Genomic DNA, 12,911 nt, shown 5'->3' on the forward strand with positions numbered 1-12,911 from the left:
ATACCATCTACTCCATCAGTTTGCCGGATTTTGTCCTGGCAATTTGAAAGGAAGGGAGGGGTTTCTCCAATAAATGTAAAATATTTTATATTTGTTACCAAGCAGCTGAAAAAAGGCTGCTATTTATTACTATAATTTAGAAAATAGATTTTATTTCTGAAATCTTGTATTTTTAATTTGAGTCCACTTTAATAGTGAGATATGATGTTCATGGACATATGGCCGCATAGGGGTGCTATTTTGGCTGGGAACGCGTAGTATCAGCCGCGTTCCCCAGCCTGACGGGTCCTGACGGCAAAACCGGAAGTGGCCGCCAGCGGGACCCGGAGCATCAGAGCTACTCGTCGTGGGCACCGATCAGCTGCAGGGGGCTGAGGTAAGCCCCAGGTGAGTAAAACTCAATTTTTTTTTCTCACTTAAGGTTCACTTTAAAGGGAACCTTAACTCTAAAAAAACAAAAACAAAAAAAAAAACATGAGTTTTACTTACCTGGGGCATGTACCAGCCTCCTGAAGCCATCCTGTGCCCTTGCAGTCACTCATGGCTCCTCTGGTCCCCCACTGCCAGCTAGTTTCATTTTTGCTGACTGGGAGTCGGCCGGCAGCCATGCGTACCCTTTTACGCATTCCTGCTGGTGCAGGAAGCTATTGCGGACATCAACAAGTACATTTTTATGCATTACGGCTGTAATGCGTAAAATTGTACGTATTACAACCATAATGCGTAAAAATGTACTTGTTGATGGCCGCAATACCTTCCTGCACCAGCGGGAATGCCTAAAAAGGTACGCATGGCGGCTGGCCGACTCCCAGTCCGCAAAAACGAAACTAGCTGGCAGTCAGGGGGACCAGAGGAGCCATGAGTGACTGCAAGGGCACAGGATGGCTGCAGGGGGCTGGTACATGCCCCAGGTAAGTAAACCTTTTTTTTTTAAGGTTCTCTAACTCAAAACTTGTCAAATTGATTACGTTATTACTGTCTGAATTATCCTCCACTCCAACTATTTCTTGCCTTTGCTGGCCCTTGATGGTAGTGGTATCTACTTCAGAATTGGTTTGGGTTACAATCTTTTTGGCTACTTTCCTCAATTTCTTTGTGCGATCTAAATCACCCCCCTCGTTCCCTAAAAAAGTCACTCCCTGGATGAAGCATCAGACAATTGTGTCTCATCACCACTATGGTCTCTAGACCTAGCACAAACTATCCGCTGTCTGGACTTAGCAGTACCTGGTTTGTATTCCAGAAACTCTCCATCATACCAGCCCTCCTCCTCATCTTTAATAAGCTTTTCATGTTTAACTAATCTGATCTATCTCTGGGTTGTCTCAATCTCACATTTCATGAATTTATTCATTTCCGTAAAATCCTCTCGGGATCTTCAGACAGCAGGTAAAATATGCTGCCAGAGTTCAAATAAGGATGTCGTGTCTCACCACACATTGACAGCGGGCCGTTCAGCCTCACACACTTCCAATCGCAAGAAGTCCTTAATGTCAGGTGATTTCAAGTTGTCAGTCTTGTGAAGGATGTTCTCTTTCCTGCTTGGGAATGTGGTCAGAATGGTGCCGACACTCAGTATAGCTGAGTGAGGGCTTCTGGGAACACATCATGCACGCAGATCCTAGAATGATGTTCCGACTCTAAAGTTCACTGGGAACCCTCACAGGCAATTACGGGGCATGACCATGCCCACCTACGTATTGAGCCAGCCTTATGAGCTGCAATAATGTCATAGAATTTATCGGACCTGCCTGCAGGAGAATGGAGAGGACCAGACAGAATCCGAGCGACCAGACAAACTACAGGGGGCTGGAGGAAGACCGAGGTCAGCATAAAACCTGAGGTGTTGTTCATCACAGGTACACTTTAAGTAGGGAACTGCAGATGTCTCTACTACAATATTATTTACTTTGGGATTTTATGTGATGGGGATAGGTCTGCAAAATAACTTTTCATTAAATGACAAATTCAACAAACATTCTAATGAAGACTACAAAAAGATGTGGCATTTTTGACAAAGAGGTTTCTCCTTGTATGATGCTGTGTGTTGCTAAATTAACAAGCTGCACCAACAACATTTCACACATCCGTGTACTCAGTCTCTCCACGGTGAACGGGGGCTGTACATAAACATGTTTAACATTCAGAATTTGTCCACAGACAATAATTTATTGGAACTCATCTGTAACAAGCACTGGCACTGATTTATAAGTTGATTTGAAAAATAAATAAAAGTGATAGAAACCTGCATTTGGTTTTAATGATAGACTGTTGCAGCGTGAAAAGTAAGGATAGGAAACATTGCTGGGAAATTAGATATTATGCCCTGAGGAAAGCTGCAGCTACCAGCCCATTAATTATTAGATATTTATTATTAAAAATTCTTTTCATGAGTGAGTGCAGAACATTCATGCTGTTCAAGCTGTGGAGTTCCAACATCAATGAGTTCTATGAAGCGGTTTTATATATCTACCTGTTGCTAGATTGTCAGGTTTGCTCCTATTTATACTACGTCTGCAAACATTAGCAAATCCTCAACAAGCGAATGGAGTATTAAAATCGGGAGATCCTTTGTTGCTGTAGGGCCATGTAAGTATCAGCACTGAACCATGCCTACATCGTGGAAGCCTGTTGAGGGTTATCCGAGCTTCTCGTAATTGTTCATTCTAACATACAGGAGGGGATATACTGAAGGACAAATATCTGAAAAGCAGTGACATTTCTTTCTGTTCACATCAAATATCCAAACCAAGACCAGCTGTGTTTACATTTCTATGCACCTTAATCGATGTTTGAAATGATCGGTGCCAATTAATGATAGAAACTCAATTATACAATCTTATGAAGTCTGTGAAGAAGGGGGGGGGGGGGGAGATCATTGAATATACTTTAGGGTACTTTAAATAGTCTCTCTATTCCTTGAAGTGGTAAGATTGTATCATTTGTGGGCACCTAATGCTGTGAATACACGGGTCGATCCGGCATCCTATTAGCCGCCGGATCGACCCCAGCCGCGTCCCCGCTCGTACGCACGGATCGATTACCACTCGTCCCCGCTGGCACTCCTTATCAGCCCTGCCATTGTCCGCCGGCGGGGATCGAGCGGGCGGGGGTCGAGCAGCGTGATCGGACCAGCTGAATATTATCAGCTGGCTGGATCAGCTGCTCGATACACGGTACAGAAACGTACCGTGTATCCCCAGCATTAAGGTGGCCATACACTTATAGATTTGCAGCAGATTTGACCATCAGATAGATTTCTGTCAGATGCCTGTCAAGTTGAATCTGACAGAAATCTATCTGATATGTGCCACACATTAGGAACAGATTTCCAATACATTTCAGAGTGAAATCTATTGGAAATCAATCTAATTGCATTATTGGACCATGAGATCCAATGTAACTCTATAGCCCATCGATCTGCTGCCAGCAGCAGATCGACCTAGATTTTCCATCCTGTCAGATAGACCAAATGGATTGAAATCGGCCGCAAATTGATCAATTTGATAGAATTCCATAGAATTGATCACTGAAATCGACCAGTGTATGGGCCTCTAAAGTGGACCAGAACTCTTGCATAAGACAGAAGGAAAATATATAGAAATGCACCCTGTATGTATTTATAGAGTTTAGCCTGTCTAATTTCCCCGCATTTTTGTCTAATCACAAGTTGTAATTTGATCTCTCCCCTGTGTCACATGACTGCCACAGCAGATAAGCTAATTTGAAAGCACAGGATGTTAACAATGTGTCTGCTTCCATGAAATCAGGAAGTAGAAACAGTGCAGATTTATTGTAGGATTTGCATCAGCTGTAACAAAGAAATGTTTTTATTTAAAGGTTATTATGCTGTTGCTTATCTTTTGGAGCCGAGAGGAGTGATCCTGCATCTTTTTACAGATCCTCTCCAGTAAGTGCTTACCTTAAAGAATAAATGAAATACTGAAAAAACCCACATTAACCTTCCTGGAGGTAAGCCCGAGCTGAGCTCGGGCTATGCCGCCAAAAGGCACTGCTCAGGTCCGCTGGGCCGATTTGCATAATTTTTTTTTTGCTACACGCAGCTTGCACTTTGCTAGCTGCGTGTGCAATCCGATCGCAGCCGCTACCGGCCGATCCGCCGCTATCCGTCGCGCCGCAGCCGCCCCCCCCCCCCCCAGACCACATGCGCTGCCTGGCCAATCAGTGCCATGCAGCGCGGTGGGGTGGATCGGAGTCCCCTTTGACGTCACGACGTCGGTGACGTCATCCCGCCCGTCGCCATGGCGACGGTGGAAGCCCTCCAGGAGATCCCGTTCTTTGAACGGGATCTCCTGATCTCTGATCGCCGGAGGCGATCGGAGGGGCTGGGGGGATGCCGCTGAGCAGTGGCTATCATGTAGCGAGACCTTGTCTCGCTACATGCAAAAAAAAAAAAAAAAGGGCTTTGCTGCCCCCTGGCGGATTTTGACAAACCGCCAGGAGGGTTAAGAGATGTCCAAAACTTGTCAGTTTTTTACTACCTACTGTGAGCTGCCGCAGCATAGGGGAGACAAACTTAGGAAGAAATGCCTCTTTTTTCACAAGCAGCGGAAAAAAGAGGCCTAAAGCCTAGTACACACTTTCAATTATGATTGGCCAATCACTGATCAGTCTTGTAGTATGAGGTTTTACCTACGCAATCTGCTCATAGTATTCAATAGCTCTTGACCCTCATACTACAAGGAGGTGGTAAAATTGGTCAGTGATTGGCCAATCATAATGTGTACCAGACTTTAGGTTGTGTACATACAACCAATTTTAATTTGCCAATTTTACCACTTCCATATAGTATAAGGGCTTACATACACAATCTGTTCATAGTATTCAAAATCTGTTGGACCTCTTACTACATGGAAGCGGTAATATTGGCTAATTAAAACTGGTTATGTGTATGCACCCTTAAGGTGCCCACTAACAAAACAATTTTCTGTAAATTTGATAGCATTTGTCTGATTGCTCGGGTGATTGTTCACTGAAAATTGTACCGTTAGTGAGCACCTCAAGAGAAAGGGAAAAGGCGGAAAATGGCTTAAAATAATACCAAACACATTTTAACCATTCATGCCACGTGGACGTGATTGTCACATCCAGGCGGCTGCTATAGCGCTGCTGCGCGCTCCCATGTGAGATCGTGCGCGTGCACATGTTGCCCCCCGTTAGCCCAAAGATTAATGAATGGGAACATGGTTTCAATCTAAGTCCCTGCTAGAAAGACAGATGGCTTCTTTTCAGAAACCGCCGCCTTTCTAATGAAAAAAAGTTTCCCCTCTATACCCTTCCCAGAAGGATTCATTTTAAATGTAACAATGTCTGTTTATTTCATTGAAAAAATTATTTATTAATGACCTAGTAGATGCAGTAGTAAGCAATGTTGCTATTTTTGCAGATGATGCAAAATTATGCAGAATCATCAACTCTCAGGAAGATAGGGACATATTGGAACAGGATCTGGATAGGATGGCTATATGGGCACATAAATGGCAGATGAAATTCAATGTTGAAAAATGTAAAGTTATGCATTTTGGTCGTACCAATGGTCTAGCACCATACAAAATAAATGGGATACAGTTGGGGACATCAAACTTGGAGAAGGACTTAGGAGTACTCATCGACAACAAGTTAAATAATCGTACTCAATGCCAAGCCGCTGCAGCTAATGCTAACAAAATTTTGGGATGCATTGAAAGGGAAATAAAAGCTTGAGATGCTAGCATAATATTGCCCCTGTTTAACTCTCTAGTAAGGCCACATCTGGAATATGGAATTCAGTTCTGGGCACCACATTACACGAAAGCTATTCCAGTTTTAGAGCAGGTGCAGAGACGAGCAACAAAATTGATACGTGGGATGGAAGGTCTCACTTACCAAGTAAGGTTAGATAAACTGGGTTTATTTAGTCTAGAGAAAAGACACCTTACAGCAGGGGATCTAATTAACATGTACAAATACATCAGAGGGCAATATAGAAGCTTGGCGGATGAGCTGTTTGTCCCTAGGCCTTCTCAAAGGACAAGAGGACATGGTCTGCGCATGGAGGAAAAACGTTTTTAGCCATTTATTTAGGAAAGGGTTCTTTACAGTAAGAGTGATTAAGATGTGGAATGCATTGCCAAAGGAAGTAGTTATGGCAAATTCTATACCTGCATTTAAAGGGGGCTTAGATGCTTTCCTTGCGTTGAAAGACATCCATGGCTACAATTACTAGGTAATACCCAATGATGTTGATCCAGGGATTTTATCTGATTGCCATCTGGAGTCGGGAAGGAATTTTTTCCCTTTTAGGGCTAATTGGACCATGCCTTGTAAGGGTTTTTTGCCTTCCTCTGGATCAACAGGGATATGTGAGGGAGCAGGCTGGTGTTGTACTTTCTCTGGTTGAACTTGATGGACGTATGTCTTTTTTCAACCCAAATAACTATGTAACTATGGAAGCGAGAGCGTTCGCTTCCAGGATTACATATTTTTTTTTGACTGTGGCCATCTTGTGGCCAAATAGTAAAACCACATCTACATACTTTTTTCAATGAAATAAACAGACATTGTTACATTTAAAATTAAATGTTAAATAAAATTAATGAAAAAAAATTTACATTTAAAAAAAAAATCCCAAACAAATAGTTACCTAAGGGGCTGAACTTTTTTTTAATATGCATGTGAAGTGGGTATATTACAAACATTTTTTAAATTATAAGCTTGTAAATAGTGATGGACGCAAAGATGAAAAAATGCACCTTTATTTCCAAATAAAATATTGGCGCCATACATTGTGATAGGGGCATAATTTAACCAGGTCAAATGGGCAAATAAAATACATAGGTTTTAATTATGGTAGCATGTATTATTTTAAAGCTATAATGCCGAAAACTGAGAAATAATGATTTTTTTCCATTTTTTTCTTAATATTCCTCTGAAAATGCATTTAGAAAAAAAATATTCTTAGCAAAACATACCACCCAAAAAAAAAAAGCCTAATTTGTGGCGGAAAAAACAAGATATAGATCAAGTCATTGTGATAGTTAGTGATAAAGTTATTGGCAAATGAATGAGAGGTGAAAATTACTCAGATGTATAAGGTGAAAAATCCCCACGGGCTGAAATGGTTTAAACAGTCCTGATTGCTGGACTGCAGGTAAACGTGAATATAATGAAAATAAGTTCCTCTCCTACAGTTTATGCATGTTTGTAATGGCTGTGCTATCACTAAAAGCAAAGCATTCCAAGCAGTCAGCCTAATGGTGCTCATACATGGTACAATTTTTTCAATTAGATAATTTAGTTCGATTATTCCGTTACATCAAATATACAGATTTTTCTAACATGTCCGATCAGATTTTTATTGAAAAAAAATTGGGTAATTGTTTGTTTTTCTTGATAAAAAAAATTATTCTTTTCAATTCGATCACTTTGGTCGAATAAATGGGAAAATCAAATGTTTTTATTGCTCCATGTATGTGCACCTTAACCCTCCTGGCGGTATAAAAAAATACGCCAGGAGGCAGCGCGGCAGTTTTTTTTTAATTTTTTTTTTCTATATCATGTAGCGAGCCCAGGGCTCGCTACATGATAGCCGCAGCTCAGCGGCATCCCCCCGCCCTCTTCGATCGCCTTCGGCGATCTCCGATCAGGAAATCCCGTTCAAAGAACGGGATTTCCTGGAGGGCTTCCCCCGTCGCCATGGCGACGGGCGGGATGACGTCACCGAGGTTACCGCCAAGAAGGTTAAGACTAAAGGTAGCCATACACAGGTCGATTTGCCATCAGATTCGACCAACAGATAGATCCCTCTCTGATCGAATCTGATCAGAGAGGGATCGTATGGCTTCCTTTACTGCAAACAGATTGTGAATCGATTTCAGCATGAAACCGTTCACAATCTGTGGTGGTGATGGTGGTGGTGCTGCCGCCGCTCCCCCCCCTCCACATGCATTACCTGCTCCGCCGGCGCGACTCCCCAGGTCCGCTGTCTTCTCCGCTCTGGTCTGGTCTCTGGGTCCGGCATGCTTCACTTCTTCCTGTCTGGGGGAAGCTTAAACAGTAGAGCGCCCTCTACTGTTTAAACTTTCTGCCGGGACAGGACAAAGTGAAGCATGCCGGACCCAGAGACCAGACCAGAGCGGAGAAGACAGCGGAGACCTAGGGAGTCGCACCGGCGGAGCAGGTAATGTATTGCAGCTGTATTGTGTCGGTCGTCGGGCACTCGAACGCCGCTAGCGATGCGCTCCCTACCCGCGGGCGATTGACGGTAATTTCCCGCACGGAGCAATCGACGAAATAGATCGAAATTTAGCGTGAACAATGTGACAGCAGATTCGATCCCAGTGATCGAATCTGCTGTCGATCGGCGGGGAATCCGCCTAGTGTATGGCCAGCTTAAAGCTGGGTACACACGGTACAATTTTCCATCAGTTTAACGGAGATCAGATAATTTCCAACCAGTCCGATCAGATTCTGATCACTAACGTAATTAATTTTGGGTAGAGAATGCAAAATCGATCAGGAACAATTAGGATGTCTATACACAATGCAACTTCTTATCAGATCACCCCTTCAATCTGATGGAAAATTGTACCGTGTGTATTAGGCTTAACACACCAAGTGCAAGAAGATGGAACCCAGGGCACAAATACAAACAGAATTTTGCCAACTACTGTGCATGGTGTTGATATCATCAGTAAAAAGAAATAAACGATGTGAAAGATGTAAACAGTTGACCTATTCTGTAGAAAGCATAGTTTATAATTTCAGAATAAAGATAGCATGATACTTTAGAAAATTGCAATAGACGCGTTGTGAGGGTTTCAGTTAATAGTTTGGTCACATTGACATAAGTGTACAGTAGAGTTATTCCTTAGGGCGAATTAATAGCATTGGGTTAGGGATGACAATAGTTTTGTTGATGGGTTAGATTTATGAAAATTAAAATCCTTAGGCAAACCAACTTATCCTTAACTGTTACACTACTCCTTACACTCCGTACTCGGCGCAGTACGAATTTACTTCCAGCAGGCGGTGCTGCAGCCCTGAATAGACGTAGACTCTATGTCGCATTGACCAGGCGTCCCCGCCGATCTCGCCGCTCTGTCCCCGCCGCAATTCACTCGCCCTGGTGTCTCTATGATGGCAGAGCTCTGTGAGCAGGTCAGGAGCCGTTTTCATTAGCTCCTGGCCCTGTCATCACTATAAGCCAATCCCATTGGCTTACATTGATTGACAGGGTCAGGAGCCAATGAAAGCGGCTCCTGACCGGCGCATATCCCTCTGCCGTCATAGAGACGTCAGAAAGTAGCCTGTGGCGGGGACTGAACGGCATGATCGGTGGATTTTTGCGGTGATTCATCGGGAAGCAGCGTTTTACTGTACCAGCAGTCTCTGGTCCTTAAAGGGGCAGAGGCTGCTGGTACCGAAGTGGTTAAATTTTTTTTCAAAAAAACAAAACCCTCATTAGGTGAAAGGTTGAAGTTAGTATTAAGAATTTTGTCAGTGTTAGAGGTACACACATCCAAATTTGGTTACCACTTCCATGTAGCGTGAGAGCTTAGCTACACAATCTGTTTGTGGTATTCAAAATCTGTTGGACCTCATACTAAATTGAAGTGGTGAAATTGGCCAATCAAAATTGTGTGTTTGCACCCCTAGTCTATTCTCCTGTACCTGTTTAGCTCACAGTTCTCATAATATGGATTAAATATAACCTTTCACAGCCATGGCCTGAGTGATCTGTATAAAGGTGGCCACACACAATACAATAAAATGATCCGATTTTACAGCAATTCAATAAAAAAAAAGGTCAGATTTCCCTAAAAATCTAAAGCTTTAATTTTTTTATTCGAGCAAGAAATCCGATCGGATTTACCATTTAGGTTGATCAGGAATGGCGGATTTTCCTGTTAAATTTTCATGAACATTGAATGGTGTGTGGTAGATTGTCAATTCTTTAGTATATACACCCAAGCAATTTTGTCAGAGTTTCAAATCATTTTTTTCATAACTGAGGAAAAATTGTGTGTAATACATTGGTCAGGTTTTTAAAATGTTACAATCAGTCAGAAAAACTGATTGCTATTCTTGAATTGAACAGATATTTAAAAAAAATGTATGGTGTGTGGCCACCTTAAGGCAATCTGAGAGAGAGACAGCATGGCAGAAATATGGTCACTCACCTGTTCCTCTGCATAACTTCCATTCATGGTGAACACACAGAGGTTGCTAGAGATAGGAGGGACAGAGCTAACAGATGGGTGTAGTATTTTTTAAGGCTAGATACTTTCTCAAAGCAGTGTTTTATGCTGTGGAGATGAGCTGTAGACACTCTCCTGGTTATTTACTGCACTATGCAGCCGATGTAACAAAGAGGTCACCACCAGCTGCAGTGACTTCCATTATTCTGATGCAACAGGGAAACTAAATAAGGTAATAAACATTTCACTATATTCCCTCCTGCTATATTATTAATGTATGTATTTCTATAACCTTAGCAAAGCTCCATCTACATGAATCATCTGTGCTTTCTATTCCAACTGCCCCTGAAGTACACTGCCATTTTTTTCTGCATGCCTGACTTTTCTATGTACTAATAATTCTTCACAAGACCAGTGGTGTTTTATACAAACACTTGGAAGTTTCAATCCATATAGAGACTTGCAGCTTTACATGAACACTTCATACAGCTACAGTTTCTTCATGAATTGGCTTTCAGGAACACTATTTCCCTTCATCGTATCCTGTGTTCCCTGCGATTGGCTCACTGTAATCATGGGGTCAGAAGCCAAAGCCAATGAAATTGGCTGAGGACGCTCTGCTGTCACTGAGACAGAGCAAGCTGGTACAGCGACTGGACAGTGGTGCAAACTGTGAAGACGGCATGAGTGTGTGGCAGCGAATAGCTGGAATCTACTTTCTGTCAGAGCCGCACAGCCACCATCAGGACATAGATTCCAACTATGCCGTTCCGGAAGGGGTTAAAGTTATCATGAAGTGAAAATCTAAAGAAAAACAATTGTATCCACAGAACGAATCCCAAACAGGGCTTTGCTGAAGCCCAGAATTCCTATTTTGTTTTCAAGCATTTTATATCTAGGTTTTGGAGATGTAAATGTTCTTAGGGAGGGTTCACATTTCAATCTGGGGAAAATGACCACAGAATTCCCACAAAGGATTTTGGGTTTGAAATGCATGTTTAAACATGCTCATCACCCACAGACAGCTGACTGCAGGCAACAGGAATCGCACTTGGTGTACGATTTTATGCTGCAGGTAGCAAGTTTTTGTCCCTGCATGTGGAAGCTAACATGGGCTGTCACAAGTGGTTTGATTCTGCATATGAGCCTGTGATGCGAAGATTGTTTTACTGAATTTCTACCATTTAAATCTGAAACATTGTGCAATCAAACATGAACAACATACGAGTCATTTTTTGATAGCCACATGGCAGCTCTCGTACAGCTCAGCATTGTGGAGTTTCCTGTGGCTACAGGAAGTACAGATAACCTCTCTCTAGCCAATCACAAAGCAGGGAAGGGGTGGGGCGTTAGGAGGTATAAAAGGTACTGCAGCATTGTTTTCTCTCACTGACTGTTGGATGCCATGGAATGAGCATCAGAAGGAAGGCTTGTGATCTGGGAAGCCATTGTTCAACCAAACAAAGCTAAACACAGGAGACAATGGACTGCTGTTGGAGTTTCATTTGCTTGACAAAGCAATGCTGATTAATTAAGACAATGGACAGTGGAGACTGATCTAATCTGACAAGAGCTAAAGGCCCGTACACACGCCGTACTAAAGGCAACGACGGGTCCGTCGTCACCTCCCGCTGGGCGGGCGTTCCAGCGACAGTCTGGCGTGTGTACAGTCTGTCGGCAGACTGATAAGGCTGTTTCAGAAACAGCCTTATCAGTCCGCCGACAGACTGTACACACGCCGGACTGTCTGCTGAAAACCCGCCCAGCGGGAGGTGACGACGGACCCGTCAATGCCTTTAGTACGGCGTGTGTATGGGCCTTAAGTGTACTTAAAGTGAACCTCTGAACTAAAAATCTACTCAGCAGAACTGAAAAGGCTTGGGTGTTTCTTTAAAGCGGAATGTAACCCTGCATTTCAACTTTGCTCTAAAACAGTATTTACAGCATATTATATGAAACCAGCATTTTTTATTTACTAGACCAGCATTGGAAGGGTTAAACACAGAGGTTTAAAGTTCAGTGGAGAGATACGCAGAAGTTCAGATAGATACATTTAACTAAATAGAATGTAACAAGTGATAAATGTTACACACTCTTTGGCTGTCCTTCAGCTCCTTCTCAGTCAGAGAGAGTGAGTCACATTCCACACTTAGATACATTTATGTAAACAAAATGTATCTATGTAAGCTTCGGATGCGTCTGCAGTTCTCTCCAGGAACTTTAAAGCTCTGTGTAACCCTTCCAATGCTGGTCCAGTAAAAAAAAAAATGCTGGTTGCATATAATATACTGTAAATAATGTTTTAGAGCAAAGTTGAAATGCAGGGTTATATTCCGCTTTAACAGTTTCACAGCATCCGAACTTGGTTTTTCTTACCAAAGCATCATTTTTAGCTGTATTTTTTAGCTAAGCTCCACCCATCAAAGAAAACTGCCCAGGCTTTTTTCCCTGATGCTGTGCAAAGCATGATGAGATTTCCTATGTTATTCACATTGGCTAGCAACTAGGAGGGGTGATCAGCACACAGGACAGTTGGAACTGTGTCTCATGCTCCCTGTCCCCTCCTTTCAACCAAAAAGAAACCTCATGAAATCAAACATTTGCCTGTTATTTTAAAACAGGGTGGGTAAGAGATTACCTATTAATTTTAATTAACATAACTAATGTAACTTAATGACAGTATGTTTGTTTAGGCTGAAGTTCCTCTTTAAA

This window comes from Hyperolius riggenbachi, chromosome 5 (genome assembly GCF_040937935.1).
Source record: "Hyperolius riggenbachi isolate aHypRig1 chromosome 5, aHypRig1.pri, whole genome shotgun sequence".
Taxonomy (NCBI): Eukaryota; Metazoa; Chordata; class Amphibia; order Anura; family Hyperoliidae; genus Hyperolius; species Hyperolius riggenbachi.